This window comes from Somniosus microcephalus, unplaced genomic scaffold (genome assembly GCF_052327205.1).
Source record: "Somniosus microcephalus isolate GS21.2 unplaced genomic scaffold, FLI_Smic_1.0 unresolved_chr5, whole genome shotgun sequence".
NCBI lineage: Eukaryota > Metazoa > Chordata > Chondrichthyes > Squaliformes > Somniosidae > Somniosus > Somniosus microcephalus.
Window position 1 is genome coordinate 21133876 of NW_028225183.1, and position 24933 is coordinate 21158808.

Below are 24933 nucleotides of genomic sequence, written 5' to 3' on the forward strand. Positions count from 1 at the left end.
AGCCTGACCGAACACACATAAAGTGACCCGCTGACCAGAAGCTGATCAAAAACACAGAAACTGACCCACTGACCACAAAATTACCAAACACACAGAAACTGACCCTTTGACCAAAACCTGTCGGATAGCACAGAAACTGACTCATTGACCACAACCAGACCGACCACACAGTAACTGACATGCTGAACACAACCTGATCAAACACACAGAAACTGACCCACAGACCACAACCTGACCGATCAAACAGAAACTGACCCGTTGACCACAAGCTGACCGAAAACACAGAAACTGACCAACTGAATGCAACCTTACCGAACACAAAGAAACTGACTCACAGGCCAAAACCTGTCCAGAAACACAGAAACTGACCCACTTACCACAACCGGACCGAGCACACAGTAACTGACATACTGAACACAACCTGACTGAAACACAGAAACTGACTCGATGACCAGAAGCTGACCGAACACACAGAAACTATCCCACTGAAAATCATCTGATGGATCACACAGAAACAGACCTACTGAACACAACCTAACCGAACACACAGAAACTGACCCATGGCCACAACTTGACCGAAAAGACTGAAACTGACCCACTGACAACAAACAGACCGAGCACACAGTAACTGACCCACTGGCCACAACCTGACCGAACACACAGAAACTGACCTGCTGACCAGAAACTGATCGAAAACAAAGGAACTGACCCACTGACCACAAACTGACCGGTCACACAGAAACTGACACACTGAGAACAATCTGACAAAACACACAGAAACAGAACCACTGACCACAAACTCACCGAACACACAGAAACTGACCCACAGACCAGAATCTGACTGAGCACACAGAAACTGACCGACGGACCAAAACCTGTCCAAACACATAGATACTGATCCATTGACCACAACCTGATCAAACACACAGAAACTGATCCAATGACCACAACCTGACCGAACACACATAAATTGAACCACTGACCACAATCTGACTGAACACACAGAAACTGACCCACTGACCAGAACCTGACCGAACACACAGAAACTGAACCACTGACCACAACCTGACCGAACACACAGAAACTGAACCAATGAACACAATCTTTCCGAACACACAGAAGCAGACATGCTGACCAGAAGCTGATCGAAAACATAGAAACTGACCCAGTGACCACACCCGACTGATCAGAAAGAAGCTGACAGACTGACCACAACCTGACTGAACACACAGAGACTGACCCACTGACCAAAACATGACCGAAAACACAGAAACTGACGCACTGACGACAACGTGATCGAAAACACAGAAACTGAACCACTGACCTCAACGTGACCGAACACACAGAAACTGACCCAATAACCACAACCTGACCAAACACACAGAAACAGAACCACTGACCACAACCTCACCGAACACACAGAAACTGACCCACTGACCACAACCTGAATGAACAAACAGAAACTGACACACTGACCACAAAATAAACGAAAACACAGAAACTGACACAATGACCACAACTTGACCAAACACACAGAAACTGACCTACTGATCACAACCTATCAGAACACAGAGAAACTGACCCACAGACCACAAACAGACCAACACACAGAAACTGACCCACCGAGCACAAGCTGACCGAAAACACGGAAGCTGAATCACTGTACACAACCTGACCAAACACACAGAAACAGACCCACTGACCACAACCAGACCAGAGACACAGAAACTGTCCCACGGATCACAACTTAACCGAACATAAAGAACCTTACCCACTGAACACAACCTGATCGAACACACAGAAACTTACCCGCTGACCAGAAGCTGACCGAAAACGCAGAAGCTGTACCACTGACCACAACCTGACCGATCACCCAGAAACTGACCCAATGACCACAACCTGACCGAACACACAGAAATTGACCAACTGACCACAACTTTTCCGAAAACACAGAAACTGACACATTGTCCACAACCAGACCAAGCACACAGTAACTGACATACTGAACACAACCTGACCGAACAACAGAAACTGACCCACTGACCACAAACTGACCGAACACACAGGAACTGACCCACTGACAACAATTGACCAAACACACAGAAATTGACCCACTGACCACAAACTCAACGAAAACACAGAAACTGACCTACAGACCACAATCTGAGCGAACATACAGAATGTGACCCAGTACTGACAACAACTTTACCGAACACACAGAAACTGACTTACTGACCCGAATCTGGCCGAACACACAGAAACTGACCCATGGACAACAACCTGACCGATCACACAGAAACTGACCCACTGACCACCACCTGACCGAACACTCAGAAATTGACCCACTGACCAAAACCTGTCCGAAAACACAGAAACTGACACACTGAACACACCTGACCAAACACACAGAAACTGAAGCCCTGACCACAACCAGACCGAAAACACAGAAACTGACCTAGAGACCACAATCTGACCGAACACACAGAATGTGACCCAGTACTGACAACAACTTTACCGAACACACAGAAACTGACTTACTGACCCGAATCTGGCCGAACACACAGAAACTGACCCACTGACAACAACCTAAATGAAAACACAGAAACAGACCGACTGACAACAATTGACCAAACACACAGAAACTGACAACTGACCACAAACTCAACGAAAACACAGAAACTGATCCACTGACCACAACCTGAGAGAACACACAGAAAATGACCCACTGACCACAACCTGACCGATCACACAGAAACTGACCCACTGACCACCACCTGACCGAACACTCAGAAATTGACCCACTGACCAAAACCTGTCCGAAAACACAGAAACTGACACACTGAACACACCTGACCAAACACACAGAAACTGAAGCCCTGACCACAACCAGACCGAAAACACAGAAACTGACCAACTGACCACATCCTGACCGAGCGCACATTAAATGACACACTGAACACCACCTGACCGATTAAACAATCTGACCCGCTTGCCTGAAGCAGACCGAAAACATAGGAACTGACCCACTGAAAATAGCCTGACCGAAAACACAGAAACTGACCCACTGACGACAGGCTGACCGAGCACACAGTAAGTGACCCTCTGAACACAACATGACTGAACACACAGAAAATGAACCACTGACCACAAATTGAACAAACACACAGAAACTGACCCAATGACCACAATATGACCAAACATACAGAAACTGACCCACAGACCACGACCTGACGGAACACACTGAAACTGACACACACACTACAACCAGACTGAGCACACTGTAATTGACACAATGAACACAAGCTGACCGAACACACAGAAACTGACCACCTGACCACGACCTGTCCGAACACACAGAAACTGACCCACAGACTACAACCAGACTGAGCAAACTGTAACTGACCCACAGACCACAGCCTGACCGAACACACATAAAGTGACCCGCTGACCAGAAGCTGATCAAAAACACAGAAACTGACCCACTGAACACAATGTGACTGAACACACACAAACTGACCAACTGACCACAACCAGACTGAACACACAGAAACTGACGCACTGACCACAAAATTACCAAACACACAGAAACTGACCCTTTGACCAAAACCTGTCGGATAGCACAGAAACTGACTCATTGACCACAACCAGACCGACCAGACAGTAACTGACATGCTGAACACAACCTGACCAAACACACAGAAACTGACCCACAGACCACAACCTGACCGAACAAACAGAAACTGACCCGCTGACCACAAGCTGACCGAAAACACAGAAACTGACCAACTGAATGCAACCTTACCGAACACAAAGAAACTGACTCACAGACCAAAACCTGTCCGGAAACACAGAAACTGACCCACTGACCACAACCGGACCAAGCACACAGTAACTGACATACTGAACACAACCTGACTGAAACACTGAAACTGACTCGATGACCAGAAGCTGACCGAAAACACAGAAACTATCCCACTGAAAATCATCTGACGGATCACACAGAAACAGACCTACTGAACACAACCTAACCGAACACACAGAAACTGACCCATGGCCACAACTTGACCGAAAAGACTGAAACTGACCCACTGACAACAAACAGACCGAGCACACAGTAACTGACCCACTGGCCACAACCTAACCGAACACACAGAAACTGACCTGCTGACCAGAAACTGATCGAAAACAAAGAAACTGACCCACTGACCACAAACAGACCGGTCACACAGAAACTCACACAATGAGAACAACATGACAGAAAACACAGAGAAGCTGACCCACTGACCACATCCTGACCAAACACACAGAAACGGAACCACTGACCACAACCTCACCGAACACACAGAAACTGACCCACTGGCCACAACCTGAATGAACAAACAGAAACTGACACACTGACCACAACCTGAACGAAAACACAGAAACTGAACATCTGAACACAAGCTGACAGATCACGAGAAGCTAACACACTGACCACAACCTGAACAATCACAAAGTAACTGACACACTGAACACAACCAGAAAGAACACACAGAAACTGACACATTGAACACAACCTGACCGAACACAAAGAAACGGACCCAATGACCACAACCTGACCGAACACATAGAGGCTGTCCAACTGACCACAACTTTTCCGAAAACACAGAAACTGACACATTGTCCACAACCAGACCAAGCACACAGTAAATGACATACTGAACACAACGAGACCGAACACACATAAACTGACCCGCTGACCTGAAGCTGACCAAACATACAGAAACTGGCCCACTGACCACAACCTGACTGAACACACAGAAACTGACACAATGACCACAACCTGACCGAACACACAGAAACTGACCCACTGACCACGGCACGGTGGCATAGTGGTTAGCACTGTTGCCTCACAGCGCCAGGGACCCGGGTTCGAATCCGGCCTCGGGCGACTGTCTGTGTGGAGTTTGCACATTCTCCCCGTGTTTGCGTGGGTTTCCTCCGGGTGCTCCGGTTTCCTCCCACTGTCCAAAGATGTGCGGGTTAGGTTGATTGGCTATGATAAATTGACCCTTAGTGTTAGGGGGATTAAATACGTGGGGATAGGGTGGGATATGTGTTGGTGTAGGGGTTACGGGGATCGGGTGGAATATGTGTCGGTGCAGGCTCGATGGGCCGAAATGGCCTCTATCTGCACTGTGGGGTTTCTGTGATTTTCTGTGAAACTGACCGAACACACAGAAACTGACCCAATGGCCACAACTTGGCAAAACACACAGAAACAGATCCACTGCCGAAAACCTCACCATACACACAGAAACTGACCCACTGACCACAACCTGACCGAACACACAGAAACTGACCCACTGACCACAACCTGACTGAACACACAGAAACTGACCCAATGACCACAATATGACCGAACATATAGAAACTGACCCACAGACCACGACCTGACGGAACACACTGAAACTGACACACAGACTAAAACCAGACTGAGCACACTGTAATTGACACAATGACCACAAGCTGACCGAACACACAGAAACTGACCACCTGACCACGACCTGTCCGAACACACAGAAACTGACCCACAGACTACAACCAGACTGAGCAAACTGTAACTGACCCATAGACCGCAGCCTGACCGAACACACATAAAGTGACCCGCTGACCAGAAGCTGATCAAAAACACAGAAACTGACCCACTGACCACAAAATTACCAAACACACAGAAACTGACCCTTTGACCAAAACCTGTCGGATAGCACAGAAACTGACTCATTGACCACAACCAGACCGACCACACAGTAACTGACATGCTGAACACAACCTGATCAAACACACAGAAACTGACCCACAGACCACAACCTGACCGATCAAACAGAAACTGACCCGTTGACCACAAGCTGACCGAAAACACAGAAACTGACCAACTGAATGCAACCTTACCGAACACAAAGAAACTGACTCACAGGCCAAAACCTGTCCAGAAACACAGAAACTGACCCACTTACCACAACCGGACCGAGCACACAGTAACTGACATACTGAACACAACCTGACTGAAACACAGAAACTGACTCGATGACCAGAAGCTGACCGAACACACAGAAACTATCCCACTGAAAATCATCTGATGGATCACACAGAAACAGACCTACTGAACACAACCTAACCGAACACACAGAAACTGACCCATGGCCACAACTTGACCGAAAAGACTGAAACTGACCCACTGACAACAAACAGACCGAGCACACAGTAACTGACCCACTGGCCACAACCTGACCGAACACACAGAAACTGACCTGCTGACCAGAAACTGATCGAAAACAAAGGAACTGACCCACTGACCACAAACTGACCGGTCACACAGAAACTGACACACTGAGAACAATCTGACAAAACACACAGAAACAGAACCACTGACCACAAACTCACCGAACACACAGATACTGACCCACTGACCACAACCTGATCGAACACACAGAAACTGAACCAATGACCACAACTTGAATAAACACACATAAACTGACCCACTGATCACAACCTGTATGAACACAGAGAAACTGACCCACTGACCATGACCTCTCCGAACACAGACAAGCTGACACACAGACCACAACCAGCTGGAACACACAGAATCTGACCCACTGACCACAAGCTGACAGAAAATACAGAAGCTTACCCACTGTACACAACCTGAATGAACCGACAGTAACTGACCCACTGACCACAACCTAACCAAATACATAGAAACTTACACACTGAACACAACCTGACCGAACACACAGAAACTGACCCGCTGACCAGAAGCTGACCGCAAACACAGAAGCTGTACCACCGACCACAACCTGACCGATCACCCAGAAACTGACCCACTGACCACAACTTGAACGAACACACAGCAACTGACCCACTGACCACAACCTTTCCGAAAATACTGAAACTGACCCACTGACCACAAGCTAACAGTAAACACAGAAGCTGCCCCACTGTACACAACTTGACTGAACCGACAGAAACTGACCCACTGACCACTATCAGACCGAAGACATAGAAACTTATCCACTGAAAACAACCTGACCGAACACACAGAAACTGACCCACTGAACAAATCCTGAGCTAAAGCACAGAAGCTCTCCCACAGACTGCAACCTGACTGAACACACAGAAACTGACAGACTGCACACAACCTAACCGAGCACACAGAAACTGACCCACTGACCATAACCTGACCAAGCACACATTACCTGACAGATTGAACACATCCTGACCGAGCACACAGAAACTGAACCACTGACCACAACATGACCGATCACAAAGTAACTGACACAGTGACCACAACCTGACCGAACACTCAGAAACAGACCCACTGGCCACAACATAGCTGAACACTCTGAAACTGACCCATTGACTACAAGTTGACAGAAAACACAGAAACTGACACACAGACAACATCCTCACCGAACACAGAGAAACTGACCGAACACACAGAAACTGACCCACTGAACATAAATTGACCGAACACATAGACATTGACCCACTGACCACAACCAAACCGAACACACAGAAATTTACCCACTGACCACAACCTTAATGAACACACAGAAACTGACCCACTGGCCACAACCTGACCAAACAGACAGAAGCTGACCCATTGACCACAACCTGACCGAACACAGAGAAATTGACCCACTGGCCACAACCTGATGAACAAACAGTAACTGACTCACTGAGCACAACCTGACCGAACAACAGAAATTGACCCACTGACCACAACATGAGCGGAAACACAGGAACTGTCCCACTGACCACAAACTGACCGAACACACATAAACTGGACCACTGACCACAACCTGACGGAAGACACATTAACTGACCCACTGTCCACAAGCTGACCAAACACACAGAAACTGACCCACTGAAAACAGCCTGACCGATCACACAGAAACTGACCCACTGACCACATCCTGAATGATCACACAAAAACAGACACACTGCCCACAACCTGACCGAACACACTGAAACCGATTCACTGGCCACAACCTAATCGAACAGACAGAAAATGACCCACTGGCCACAACCTGAATGAACGCACAGAAACTGACATTTTGACCAGAAGCTGAATGTACACGCAGCAACTGTCCCACTGACGACAACCTGACTGAACACACAGAAACTGAACCAATGACCACAACCTGACCAAACACTCAGAAACTGAACCAAAGACCAGAACCTGACCCAACGCACAGAAACGGATCCACTGAAAACAAACTGACCGAACACACAGAAACTTACCACAACCTGACTGAACACACAGAAACTGACATAATGACCACTATCTGACCGAGCACAAAGAAAATAATCAAATGACCACAACCTGGCCGAACGCACAGAAATTGACCCACTGACCACAACCTGACCAAACACATAGAAACTGATTCTCTGGCTACAACATGACCGAACAGACAGAAACTGACCCACTGACCACAACCTGACCGAACACACAGAAACTGACACACTGACCACAACCTGACAGAACACACAGAAACTGACCCACTGACCACAATTGACCAAACACAAAGAAACTGCCACATTGACCACAACATGTCTGAACACACAGAAACAGACCCACTGAAAACCACTTTCTGAACAAACAGAAAATGACCCACTGAGCACAACCTGAACGTGCACACAGTAACTGACCCACTGACCACAACCTGGCCGAATACACAGAAACTGTCCCACAGACCACAAGCTGAGCGATCACACAGAAACTGACCCACTGACCTTGATCTGTCAAACACAATGAAACTGACACACAGACCCCAACCAGACTGAGCACACAGAAACTGACGCACAGACCACAACCTAACCGAGCACACAGAAACTGACCCGCTGACCACAAGCTGACCGAAAACTCTGCAACTGACCCACTGACCACAACCAGACTGAGCACACCGTAACTGACATACTGAACACAAACTGACTGAACACAGAGAAACTGACCCACTGACCACAACCTGACCGAACACAGAGAAACTGACCCACTGACCACAACCTGAATGATCACACAAAAACAGACCCACTGCCCACAACCTGACCGAACACACTGAAACTGATTCACTGACCACAACCTAATCGAACAGACAGAAGATGACCCACTGGCCACAACCTGAATGAACGCACAGAAACTGACATTTTGACCAGAAGCTGAATGTACACACAGCAACTGCCCCACTGACGACAATCTGACTGAACACACAGAAACTGAACCAATGACCACAACCTGACCAAACACGCAGAAACTGAACCAAAGACCAGAACCTGACCCAACGCACAGAAACGGATCCACTGAACACAAACTGACCGAACACACAGAAACTTACCACAACCTGACTGAACACACAGAAACTGACATAATGACCACTATCTGACCGAGCACAAAGAAATTAATCAAATGACCACAACCTGGCCGGACGCACAGAAATTGACCCACTGACCACAACCTGACCGAACACACAGAAACTGATTCTCTGGCTACAACATGACCGAACACAAAGAAACTGACCCACTGACCACAATTGACCAAACACAAAGAAACTGCCACATTGACCACAACATGTCTGAACACACAGAAACAGACCCACTGAACACCACTTTCTGAACAAACAGAAAATGACCCACTGAGCACAACCTGAACGTGCACACAGTAACTGACGCACTGACCACAACCTGGCCGAATACACAGAAACTGTCCCACAGACCACAAGCTGAGCGATCACACAGAAACTGACCCACTGACCATGATCTGTCCAACACAATGAAACTGACACACAGACCCCAACCAGACTGAGCACACAGAAACTGACGCACAGACCACAACCTAACCGAGCACACAGAAACTGACCCGCTGACCACAAGCTGACCGAAAACTCTGTAACTGACCCACTGACCACAACCAGACTGAGCACACCGTAACTGACATACTGAACACAAACTGACTGAACACACAGAAACTGACCCACTGACCACAACCTGACCGAACACAGAGAAACTGACCCACTGACCACAACCTGTCAGAAAACACAAAATCTGACCCACTGACCACAACCAGACCGAGCACACAGTAACAGGCATACTGAACACAACCTGACCAAACACACAGAAATTGACCCGCTGAACAGAAGCTGACTGAACACACAGAAACTGACCCACTGACCGCAACATGACCGAATAAACAGAAACTGACTCACTGACCACAAACTGACCTAACACACGTAAACTGCCACACTGACCACAACCTGACCGAACACAAAGGAACTGACACACTGACCACAAACAGATCTAACACACAGAAACCGACCCACTGAAAACAAACTGAACGAACACATAGAAACTGACCCACTGAACACAACCTGACCGAACACACTGAAACTTGCACAATGACCACAACCTGACCAAACACCCAGAAACTGACCCAAAGACCACAACCTGACCCAACGCACAGAAACGTATCCACTGAACACAAACTGACTGAACACACAGAAACTGACCCACTGAGCACAACCTGACCCATCACACAGAAACTGATATAATGACCACTATCTGACCGAACACAAAGCAAATAATCAACTGACCACAACTTCACCGAATGCACAGAAATTGACCCACTAACCACAAACTGACCGAACACACAGAAAATGACCCACTGAACACAACCTGACCGAAAACACAGGAACTGACCCACAGACCACAACGCGACCGAACACACAGAAACTGACCCACACACCACAAGCTGACCGAACACACATAAACTAGTCCACTGTTCACAACCTGTCCGAAAAAACAGAAACTGACACACAGACAACAACCAGACCGAGCAAACAGTAATTGACCCACGGACCACAGCCTGAGAGAACACACAGGAAATGACCCACGGAACACAGCCTGACCGACCACAGAAACTGACCCACTGACCACAACCTGACCGAGCACACAGAATCTGACCCACTGACCACAAACTGACAGAACACACAGACACTGACCCACAGAGCACAACCAAATTGAGCACACAGAAACTGACTGACCGACCACAACCTGACCAAACACACAGAAACTGACACGCTGACCACAACTTACCGAAAACACAGAAACTGACCCATTGAGCACAACATGACCGAGCACACAGAAAATAACCCACAGACCACAAGCTGACCGAACACACAGGAACTGACTCACTGAACACAACCTGACCGAAAACACAGAAACTGATCCACTGAACACAACCAGATTGAACACACAGTAACTGCCCCACTGACCACAACCTGACCAAAAACACTGAAACTGACCCACTGACAACAGCCTGTCAGAAAACACAGAAATTGAACCACTGACAACAACCAGACCGTGCACACAGTAACTGATATACTGCAAAAACCTGACCGAACACACAGAAACTGACCCACAGAAAACAACCTGACCGATCACACAGAATCTGGTCCACTGACCAAATCCTGACCGAACACACAGCAACTGCCCCACTGACGACAATCTGACTGAACACACAGAAACTGAACCAATGACCACAACCTGACCAAACACGCAGAAACTGAACCAAAGACCAGAACCTGACCCAACGCACAGAAACGGATCCACTGAACACAAACTGACCGAACACACAGAAACTTACCACAACCTGACTGAACACACAGAAACTGACATAATGACCACTATCTGACCGAGCACAAAGAAATTAATCAAATGACCACAACCTGGCCGGACGCACAGAAATTGACCCACTGACCACAACCTGACCGAACACACAGAAACTGATTCTCTGGCTACAACATGACCGAACACAAAGAAACTGACCCACTGACCACAATTGACCAAACACAAAGAAACTGCCACATTGACCACAACATGTCTGAACACACAGAAACAGACCCACTGAACACCACTTTCTGAACAAACAGAAAATGACCCACTGAGCACAACCTGAACGTGCACACAGTAACTGACGCACTGACCACAACCTGGCCGAATACACAGAAACTGTCCCACAGACCACAAGCTGAGCGATCACACAGAAACTGACCCACTGACCATGATCTGTCCAACACAATGAAACTGACACACAGACCCCAACCAGACTGAGCACACAGAAACTGACGCACAGACCACAACCTAACCGAGCACACAGAAACTGACCCGCTGACCACAAGCTGACCGAAAACTCTGTAACTGACCCACTGACCACAACCAGACTGAGCACACCGTAACTGACATACTGAACACAAACTGACTGAACACACAGAAACTGACCCACTGACCACAACCTGACCGAACACAGAGAAACTGACCCACTGACCACAACCTGTCAGAAAACACAAAATCTGACCCACTGACCACAACCAGACCGAGCACACAGTAACAGGCATACTGAACACAACCTGACCAAACACACAGAAATTGACCCGCTGAACAGAAGCTGACTGAACACACAGAAACTGACCCACTGACCGCAACATGACCGAATAAACAGAAACTGACTCACTGACCACAAACTGACCTAACACACGTAAACTGCCACACTGACCACAACCTGACCGAACACAAAGGAACTGACACACTGACCACAAACAGATCTAACACACAGAAACCGACCCACTGAAAACAAACTGAACGAACACATAGAAACTGACCCACTGAACACAACCTGACCGAACACACTGAAACTTGCACAATGACCACAACCTGACCAAACACCCAGAAACTGACCCAAAGACCACAACCTGACCCAACGCACAGAAACGTATCCACTGAACACAAACTGACTGAACACACAGAAACTGACCCACTGAGCACAACCTGACCCATCACACAGAAACTGATATAATGACCACTATCTGACCGAACACAAAGCAAATAATCAACTGACCACAACTTCACCGAATGCACAGAAATTGACCCACTAACCACAAACTGACCGAACACACAGAAAATGACCCACTGAACACAACCTGACCGAAAACACAGGAACTGACCCACAGACCACAACGCGACCGAACACACAGAAACTGACCCACACACCACAAGCTGACCGAACACACAGAAACTAGTCCACTGTTCACAACCTGTCCGAAAAAACAGAAACTGACACACAGACAACAACCAGACCGAGCAAACAGTAATTGACCCACGGACCACAGCCTGAGAGAACACACAGGAAATGACCCACGGAACACAGCCTGACCGACCACAGAAACTGACCCACTGACCACAACCTGACCGAGCACACAGAATCTGACCCACTGACCACAAACTGACAGAACACACAGACACTGACCCACAGAGCACAACCAAATTGAGCACACAGAAACTGACTGACCGACCACAACCTGACCAAACACACAGAAACTGACACGCTGACCACAACTTACCGAAAACACAGAAACTGACCCATTGAGCACAACATGACCGAGCACACAGAAAATAACCCACAGACCACAAGCTGACCGAACACACAGGAACTGACTCACTGAACACAACCTGACCGAAAACACAGAAACTGATCCACTGAACACAACCAGATTGAACACACAGTAACTGCCCCACTGACCACAACCTGACCAAAAACACTGAAACTGACCCACTGACAACAGCCTGTCAGAAAACACAGAAATTGAACCACTGACAACAACCAGACCGTGCACACAGTAACTGATATACTGCAAAAACCTGACCGAACACACAGAAACTGACCCACAGAAAACAACCTGACCGATCACACAGAATCTGGTCCACTGACCAAAACCTGACCGAACACACAGAAACTGACCCACTGGCTACAACATGAACAAACAGAGAGAAACTGACCCACTGAACACAAGCAGACCGAACACACAGAAACTGACCCACTGACCACAATTGACCAAACACACTGAAACTGCCACAATGACCACAACCTGACCGAGCACACAGAAACTGACAGTGACCACAATCTGACCGAACACACAGAAACTGACACACCGACCACAAGCTGACCGAAAACACAGAAACTGACCCACTGACAACAACCATTCCGAAAACATAAGAACTGACCAACTGACCACAACCAGACTGAGCACACAGTAACAGACATACTGAATACAATCTGACCGAACACACAGAATCTGACCCGCCAAACAGAAGGTGGCCGAACACACAGAAACTGACCCGCTGAACACAATTGGCCAAACACACAGAAAATGCCCCTCTGACCACATCTTGTCTGAACACAGAGAAACTGACCCAATGAACACAACCTGTCCAAACACACGGAAAATGACCGACTGACCACAAATTGACCGAGCACACAGTAACTGACCCACTGACCACAACCTGACTGCAAACAAAGGAACTGACAAACAGACCACAACGTGACCGAACACACAGAAACTGACCCACACACCACAAGCTGACCGAACACACAAAAACTAGTCCACTGTTCACAACCTGTACGAAAAAACAGAAACTGACACACAGACAACAACCAGACCGAGCAAACAGTAGCTGACCCACTGACCACAACCTGAGAGAACACACAGAAACTTACCCACGGAACACAGTCTGACCGACCACAGAAACTGACCCACTGAGCACAACCTGACCGAGCACACAGATTCTGACCCACTGACCACAACCTGACAGAACACACAAACACTAACCCACAGAGCACAACCAGATTGAGCACACAGAAACTGACCGACCGACCACAACCTGACCAAACACACAGAAACTGACACGCTGACCACAACTTATAGAAAACACAGAAACTGACCCACTGAACACAACATGACCGAGCACACAGAAAATGACCCACAGACCACAAGCTGACCGAACACACAGAAACTGACCCACTGAACACAACCTGACCGAAAACACAGAAACTGACCCACTGAACACAACCAGGCTGAACACACAGTAACTGACCCACTGACCACAACCTGACCAAAAACACTGAAACTGACCCACTGACAACAGCCTGTCCGAAAACACGGAAACTGAACCACTGACCACAACCAGACCGAGCACACAGTAACTGATGTACTGCAAAAACCTGACCGAACACACAGAAACTGACCCACAGAAAACAACCTGACCGATCACACAGAAACTGGCCCACTGACCAAAACCTGACCGAACACACAGAAACTGACCCACTGGCTACAAAATGATCAAACAGACAGAAACTGACCCACTGAACACAACAAGTCTGAACACACAGAAACTGACAGTGACCACAATCTGACCGAAAACACAGAAACTGACCCATTGAACACAAATTGCTGAACACATAGAAACTGACCCACTGACCACAACCTGACCGAACACACAGAAACTGACACACCGACCACAAGCTGACCGAAAACACAGAAACTGACCCACTGACCACAACCTTTCCGAAAACACAAGAACTAACCCACTGACCACAACCAGACTGAGCACACAGTAACAGACATACTGATTACAATCTGACCGAACACAAAGAATCCGTCCCATCAAACAGAAGGTGACCGAACACACAGAAACTGACCCATTGAAAACAACCTGACCGATGAAACAGAAATTGACCCACTGACCACAAACTTACCGAACACAAAAAAACTGACCCACTGGCCACAACCTGACCAAACAGAAAGAAACTGACCCACTGACCACAATCTGACCAAACACAGAGAAACTGACCCACTGACCACAACCTGACCGAACAAACAGAACCTGACCCACAGACTTCAAGCAGAACGAACACACATAAACTGACCCACTGGCCACATCTTGACTGAACACACAGATACTGACCCACTGACAACAACCTGATGGAAGACACAGTAACTGACCCACTGTCCACAAGCTGACCGAACACACAGAAACTGACCCACTGACCACATCCTGATTGAACACACAGAAACTGACCCACTGACGACAACCTGACCGATCGCACAGAAACTGACCCACTGTCCACAACCTGACCGATCACACAGAAACTGACTCACTGACCACAATCTAACCGAACAGACAGAAACTGACCAATTGGCCACAATCTGAAGGAACGCACAGAAACTGACATTTTGACCAGAAGCTGAATGTACACACCAAAACTGTCCCACTGACAACAACCAGACCGAACACACACAAACTGCCCTAATGACCACAACCTGACCAAACACGCAGAAACTGACCCAAAGACGACAACCTGACCCAACGCATAGAAACGGATCCACTGAACACAAACTGCCCGAACACACAGAAACTGACACATTGACAACAACCTGACTGAACACATGGAAACTGACCCACTGAGCACAACCTGACCGAAAACACTGAAACTGACATAATGACCACTATCTGACCGAACACAAAGAAAGTAATCAAATGAACACAACCTGACTGAGCACACAGTAACTGACCCACTGACCACCAGCTGGCCGAACACACAGAAACTGACCCACAGACCACATGCTGAACGAACACACAGAAGCTGACCCACTGACCACGATCTGTCCGAACACAATGAAACTGACACACAGACCACATCCAGACTGAGCACACAGAAACTGGCGCACAGACCTCAAACTAACCAAGCACACAGAAACTGACCCGCTGAACATAAGCTGACCGAACAAACAGAACATGACTCAAAGACTTCAAGCAGACTGAACACACATATACTGACCCACTGACCACAACCTGACTGAATACACAGAAACTGACCCACTGTCCACAAGCTGGCAGAACACACAGAAACTGACCCACTGCCCACAACCTGACTGAACACACAGAAAATGACTCACTGACCACAACCTAACCGAACAGACAGAAGCTGACCCATTGGCCACAACCTTAATGAAAGCACAGAAACTGACATTTTGACCAGAAGCTGAACGTACACACAGAAACTGTCCCACTGACAACAACCTGACCGAACACACACAAACTGACCCAATGACCACAACCTGATCAAACACACAGAAACAGACCTAAAGACCACAACCTGACCCAACGCAGAGAAATGGATCCAATGAACACAAACTGACCGAACAGACAGAAACTGACACACTGACACCAAGCTGACTGAACACACAGAAACTGACCCACTGAGCATAACCTGACCAAGCACACAGAAACTGACATAATGACCACTATCTGACCGAACACAAAGAAAATAATCAACTGACCACAATCTGACCGAACACAAAGAAGCTTACCCACATACCACGAGCTGTGCGAACACACAGAAACGGACCCACTGACCACGACCTATCCGAACACAGTGAAACTGTCACACAGAAAACAACCAGATTGAGTACACAGAAACTGACCCACAGACTAGAACCTGACGGAACACACAGAAACTGGCCCGCTGACCGCAAGCTGACCAAAATCACAGAAACTGACCCACTGAACACAGACTGACCAAACACAGAGAAACTGACCCACTGACCACAACCAGAAAGAACACACAGAAATTGACACACTGACCACAACCTGACCGAAAACACGGAAACTGACCCCCTGACCACAACATGTCCGAAAACACAGAAACTGACCCACTGACCACAACCTGTCCAAAAACACAGAAACTGACCCACTGACCACAACCAGACCGAGCACACAGTAACAGACATATTGAACACAACTTGACCAAACACATTGACACTGACCCGCTGACCAGAAGCTTACCGAACACACAGAAACTGACCCACTGAAAACAACCTGACCGATAACATGCAAACTGACACACTGTTCATAACCTGACCGAACACACAGAAACTGACCCATTGACCACAACCTGACTGAACACACTGGAACTGAAACTCTGGCCACAAGCTGACGGAACACACAGAAAATTGCCCACTGACCACAACCTGAACGAACACACAGAAATTGACCCACTGACCACAACCTGTCCGAAAACACAGACATGTGTTTGCTTCTTGGGACACTGGCACCAATACTGGGACAGGATGGAGCTTTTCCGTTGGGACGGACTCCAATTGGCCAGTGCTGGGACTAGAGTCCTGGCGAATCATATAAGTAGGGCTGTAGAGAGGGCTTTAAAATAATTAGTGGGGGGAAGTTTCTAGAGAGCAAATAATAGAAATGACAACAGAGGAGGTCATAGACTTAGGTAGCAGTGGGGGAATTAAAAAACAGAATGTGTCAGGAAGGGACAGAAGGTATGGAGTAAAAAGTAAAGTACTAAAAAGGGAAAAAACAGGAACTAAGTGTTACAAAACATATCTGAAAGTTCTTTATCTGAATGCACGTAGCATTCGTAACAAAATGAATGAGTTAACGGCACAAATAACGACATATGGGTATGATCTTGTGGCCCTTACAGAAACATGTGTGCAGGGTGACCATGACTGGGAATTAAACATACCAGGTTATTTAACAATCAGGAAGGACAGGCAGGAAGGGAGAGGAGGTGTGGTGGCTATGTTAATAAAGGGAGGAATCACTATAATACGGAGAAATGATATTGGGTCAAAGGAGCAGGATAGTGAAACAGTTTGGGTTGAGATAATGAATAATAAGGTGAAAAAAAAATTGTGGGTGTAGTCTATAGGCCTCCAAACAGTTGCAACTCTGTTGGACGGAGTACTAATCAGGAAATAGTTGAGGCTTCTAATAAGGGAACAGCTATAATTATGGGGGATTTTAATTATCATATTAACTGGACAAATCAAATTGGGCAGAGCAGCCTTGAGGATGAGTTCATTGAGTGTATTAGGGATGGGTTTCTTGAGCAGTATGTAACTGAACCGACCAGGGGGCAAGCAAACTTAGATTTGGTCCTGTGTAATGAGACAGGATTAATTAAAAATGTCCTAGTAAAGGATCCCCTTGGAATGAGTGACCATAACATGGTTGAGTTCCATATTCAATTAGAGGGTGAGAAGGTTGGATCTCAAACAAGCGTGCTGAGCTTGAATAAAGGAGACTATGAAGGTATGAGAGCGGAATTGATTAGAGTGGACTGGGAAAATAGATTAAAGGGTAAGATGGTACATTTAAGGAGTTATTTTACAACTTCCAAAAAAAATATATTCCACTGAGGAAAAAACGGTGTAAAAGAAATGATAGCCATCCGTGCCTAAGTAAAGTAATTAAGGATAGTATCCGACTAAAAACTAGGGCATATAAGGTAGCCAAATCTAGTGGGAGGATGGAAGATTGGGAAGTCTTTAAACGACAGCAAAAAATAACTAAAAGATTGATTAAGAAAGGGAAGATAGATTATGAAAGTAAATTAGCAAAAAATATAAAAACAGACAATAAAAGCTTCTATAGTTATATTAAACGAAAAAGAGTGGCTAAAGTATATGTTGGTCCCTTAGAGGATGAGACCGGGAAATTAATGGTGGGAAACATGGAGATGGCAAAAACACTGAACAATTATTTTGTATCAGTCTTTACAGTAGAAGACACTAAGAATATCCCAACACTGGACAAACAGGGGGCCCTAGGGGGGGAGAGACTAAATACGATTAAAATCACTAAGGAAGTGGGACTTGGTTAAATAATGGGACTCAAGGCGGATAAATCCCCTGGACCTGATGGCTTGCATCCTAGGGTCTTGAGGGAAGTAGCGGGAGGGATTGTGGATGCATTGGTAATAATTTTCCAAAACTCACTGGACTCAGCAAAGGTCCCGGCAGATTGGAAAACTGCTAATGTAACACCCTTATTTAAAAAGGGTAGTAGACAGAAGGCTGGAAGCTATAGACCTGTTAGCCTAACATCAGTGGTTGGTAAAATTATTAAGGAGACAGTAACGGGACATTTGGATAAACATAATTTAATAGGACAAACTCAGCATGGTTTCATGAAGGGGAAGTCATGTTTGACAAATTTGCTGGAGTTTTTTGAGGAAGTAACATACAGGGTGGATAAAGGGGAACCAGTGGACGTAGTGTATTTAGACTTCCAAAAGGCATTTGACAAGGTGCCACGCTAAAGATTATTGCTCAAGATAAAAAATCACGGGATTGGGGGTAATATTCTGGCGTGGGTGGAGGATTGGCTCTCTAAAGGAAAGCAGCGAGTTGGGTTAAATGGTTCGTTCTCAGAATGGCAACCAGTAACTCGTGGTGTTCCGCAGGTGTCAGTGATGGGTCCCCAACTCTTTACAATCTATATTAACGATTTGGAGGAGGGGACCGAGTGTAACATATCAAAGTTTGCAGATGATACAAAGATGGGACGGAAAGTAGTGAGCGAGGAGGACAAAAAAAACTGCAAAGGGACATAGACAGGCTAAGTAAGTGGGCAGAGATTTGGCAGATGGAATACAATACTGGAAAGTGTGAGGTTATGCACTTTGGCAGGAAAAATCAAGGAGAAAGTTATTATCTTAATGGAAAGAAACTGGAAAGTACTGTAGTACAAAGGGATCTGGGGGTCCTGGTGCACGAAACTCAAAATGTTAGCATGCAGGTGCAGCAAGTGATCAAGAAGGCCAATGGAATTTTGGCTTTTATTGCTAGGGGGATGGAATATAAAAACAGGGAGGTATTGCTGCAGTTGTACAAGGTATTGGTGAGACCGCACCTGGAATACTGCATACAGTTTTGGTGTCCATACTTAAGAAAATACATACTTGCTCTCGAGTCAGTACAAAGAAGGCTCACTCGGTTAATCCCGGGGATGAGGGGGTGGTCATATGAGGAGAGGTTGAGTAGATTGGGAATCTACTCATTGGAGTTCAGAAGAATGAGAGGCGATCTTATTGAAACATATAAGATTGTGAAGGGGCTTGATCGGGTGGATGCGGTGAGGATGTTTCCAATGATGGGTGAAATTAGAACTAGGCTGCATAATCTTAAAATAAGGGGCTGCTCTTTCAAAACTGAGATGAGGAGAAACTTCCTCACTCAGAGGGTCGTAGGTTTGTGGAATTTGCTGCCCCAGAAAGCTGTGGAAGCTACATCATTAAATAAATTTAAAACAGAAATAGATTGTTTTCTAGATGTAAAGGGAATTAAGGTTTATGGGGAGCAGGCAGGAAATTGGACATGAGTCTAGGTTCGGAATGGTCATGGCCCTGTGGGTAGTGGAGTGGGCCCAGGGGCCGTGTCGCCTGGTTCTGCTCCTACTGTGTTCTAATTCTGTTAGATTTCAGGAGATGGTTTTATTCCTGTTCCTGGCTGGGGTGGAGATCGCTTTTACAGAAGGTAAGTACTGTAGAAAATATAGGGACAGAGTGATCTCCTGGAAGAATTTCGATCGCCTAGATGGGTCGGAGAGGAATTTCCCAGATTTTTTACTCCCAAGTTGGCCATTGGGTCTTTATCTGGTTTTTTGCCTCTCCCGGGAGATCACATGGATTCGGGTGGATGCAGAGTAATAGAAGATTTGAGGTTAGGATCAGATCAGCCATGATCTTATTGAATGGTCGAGCAGGCTCGAAGGGCCGATTGGCCTACTCCTGCTCGTATTTCTTATGTTCTTATGTTCTTATGACACTGTCCCACTGACCACAACCAGACCGAGCACACAGTAACAGACATACTGTACACAACCTGACCGAACACACAGAAACTGACCCGCTGACCAGAAGCTGACTGAGCACACAGAAACTGAGCCTCTGAAAACAACCTGACCGATAACACACAACTAACCCACTGATCACAACCTGACCGAACACACAGAAACTGACCCACTGGCCACAACCTCACCGAAGAGACAGAAACTGACGCACTGACCACATGCTGACGGAACACAGAGAAAGTGCCCAACTGACCAGAACCTGATCGAACAAACAAAAACTGACCCACTAACCACAACATGACCGAACACACAGGAACTGACTCGCTGACCACAACCTTACCGAACACACAGAAGATGACACACTGGCCAAAAGCTGACGGAACACACAGAAAATTACCCACTGAGCACAACCTGACTGAAAGTACAGAAACTGACCCAATGACGACAACCTGACTAAAGACACAGCAAATGACCCACTGACAACAACCTGTCCGAATACACAGAAACTGACACAAAGACCACAACCTGACCAAACGCACAGAAATGGATCAACTGAACACAAACTGAGCGAACACATGGAAAATGACCAACTGAACACAACCTGACCGAGCACACAGTAACTGACCCACTGACCAGCAACTGGCCGAACACATAGAAACTGACCCACAGACCACAAGCTGAACGAACACACAGAAACTGACCCACTGACCACGATCTGTCCGAACACATAGAAACTGACACACAGACCACAGCCTAACGAACACACAGAAACTGACCCACAGACCACAAGCTGATCGAAAACAAAGAAACTGACCCAGTGAACACAACTTGACCGAACACAAAGAAACTGACCCACTGAGCACAACCTGACCGAGCACACAGAAACTGACACACAGACCACGTGCAGACTGAACACACAGAAACTGACCCACTGGCCACAACCTGACCGAACACACAGAACTAACCCACTGACCACAATTGACCAAACACACAAAAACTGCCACACTGACCACATCCTGTCCGAACACACATTAACTGACCCACTGAACATCACAGTCCGAAAACACGGAAAATTACCAACTGAACACAACCTGACCGAGCACACAGTAACCGACCCATTGACAACCAACTGGCCGAACACACAGAAACTGACCCACAGGATACAAGCTGAACGAACACACAGAAACTGACCCACTGACCTCGATCTGTTCGAACACAATGAAACTGACACACAAACCACAACCAGACTGAGCACACACAAACTGACACACAGACCAAAACGTAACCGAGCACACAGAAACTGACCCGCTGACCACAAGCTGATCGAAAACACAGAAACTGACCCACTGAACATAACTTGACCAAGCACATACAAACTGACCCACTGACTGCAACCAAACCGAATACACAGAAATTGACCCACTGGCCACAACCTGACCGAAAACACTGAAACTGACCCACTGACCACAACCTATCTGAAAACACAGAAACTGACCCACAGTCCACAACCAGATTGAGCACACAGTAACTGACCTACGGAACACAAACTGACCGAACACACAGAAACTAATCCAATGATCAAAAACTGACCAAACACACAGAAACTGACCCACTGCCCACAACCTGTCCGAAAACACAAAAACTGATCCACTGACCACAACCAGACCGAGCACTCAGTAACAGACATACTGAACACAACCTGACTGAACACACAGAAACTGACCTGCTGACCAGATGCTGACCGAACACACAGAAATGAACCACTGAAAACAAACTGACCGATCACACAGTAACCGACCCACTGACCACAAATCGGCCTAACACACATTAACTGACACACTGACCACAAACTGACCGAACACACAGAAACTGACACATTGACCACAACCTGACCGAACACACAGAAACAGGCACACTGGCCACAAGCTGACGGAATACTCAGAGAATGACCCATTGAACATAACCTGACCGAACACACAGAAACTGACCCACTGACCACAACCTTTCTGAAAACACTGAAGCTAACCCACATATTTCAACCTGAATGAACACACAGAAACTGACCCACTGAAGACAACCTGACAGTAGACACAGTAACTGACCCACTGTCCACAAGCTGACCGAACACACAGAAACTGACCCACTGAACACAACCTGACCGATCACACAGAAACTGACCCACTGACCACAACCTGACTGATCACACATAATCAAACCCATTGCCCACAACCTGACCGAACACATTGAATCTGACTCACTGACCACAACCTAACCGAACAGACAGAAACTGACCCAATGGCCACAACCTGAATGAATGCACAGAAACTGATATTTGACCAGAAGCTGAACCTACACACAGCGACTGTCCCACTGACAACAAACTGATCGAACACACAGAAACTGTCCCAAAGACCACAACCTGAACAAACACACAGAATCTGACCCAAAGACCACAACCTGACTGAACACACAGAAACGGACCCACTGAGCACAACCTGACCGAGCACACAAACACTGACATAATGACCAATATCTGACCGAACACAAAGCAAATAATCAAATGACCAAAACCTGACCGAATGCACAGAAATTGTCCCACAGACCACCACCTGACCGAACACATAAAAACTTACCAACTGGTTACAACATGACCGAACAGACAGAAACTTAACCACTGACCCCAACCTGACCGAACACACAGAAACTGACCCACTGACCACAAACTGACCGAACACACAGAAACTGACCCACAGACCATAATTGACCAAACACAAAGAAACTGCCACACTGACTACAACCTGACCCACTGAACACCACTCTCCGAACACACAGAAAATGACCCACTGAACACAACCTGACCAAGCTCACAGTAACTGAGCCACTGATCACAACCTGTCCGAACACACAGAAAATGACCCACTGAACACAACCTGACCAAGCTCACAGTAACTGACCCACTGATCACAACCTGGCTGAACACACAAAAACTGACATACAGACCAAAGGCTGAACGACCACACAGAAACTGACCCACTGACCACAACCTGACCAACACAATGTAACTGACACACAGACCACAACCAGACTGAGCACACAAAAACTGACGCACAGACCACAACCTAACCGAGCACACAGAAACTGACCCGCTGACCACAAGATGACCGAAAACACAGAAACTGACCCACTGAACATAACTTGACTGAACAAATAGAAACTGACCCACTGACCACAACCAAACCGAATGCACGGAAACTGAACCACAGACCACAAGCTGAACGATCACACAGAAACTGAACCACTGACCACAACCTGACCAACACAATGAAACTGACACTCAGACCACAACCAGACTGAGCACACAGAACCTGGTTCACAGACCACATACTAACCGAGTACACAGAAACTGAC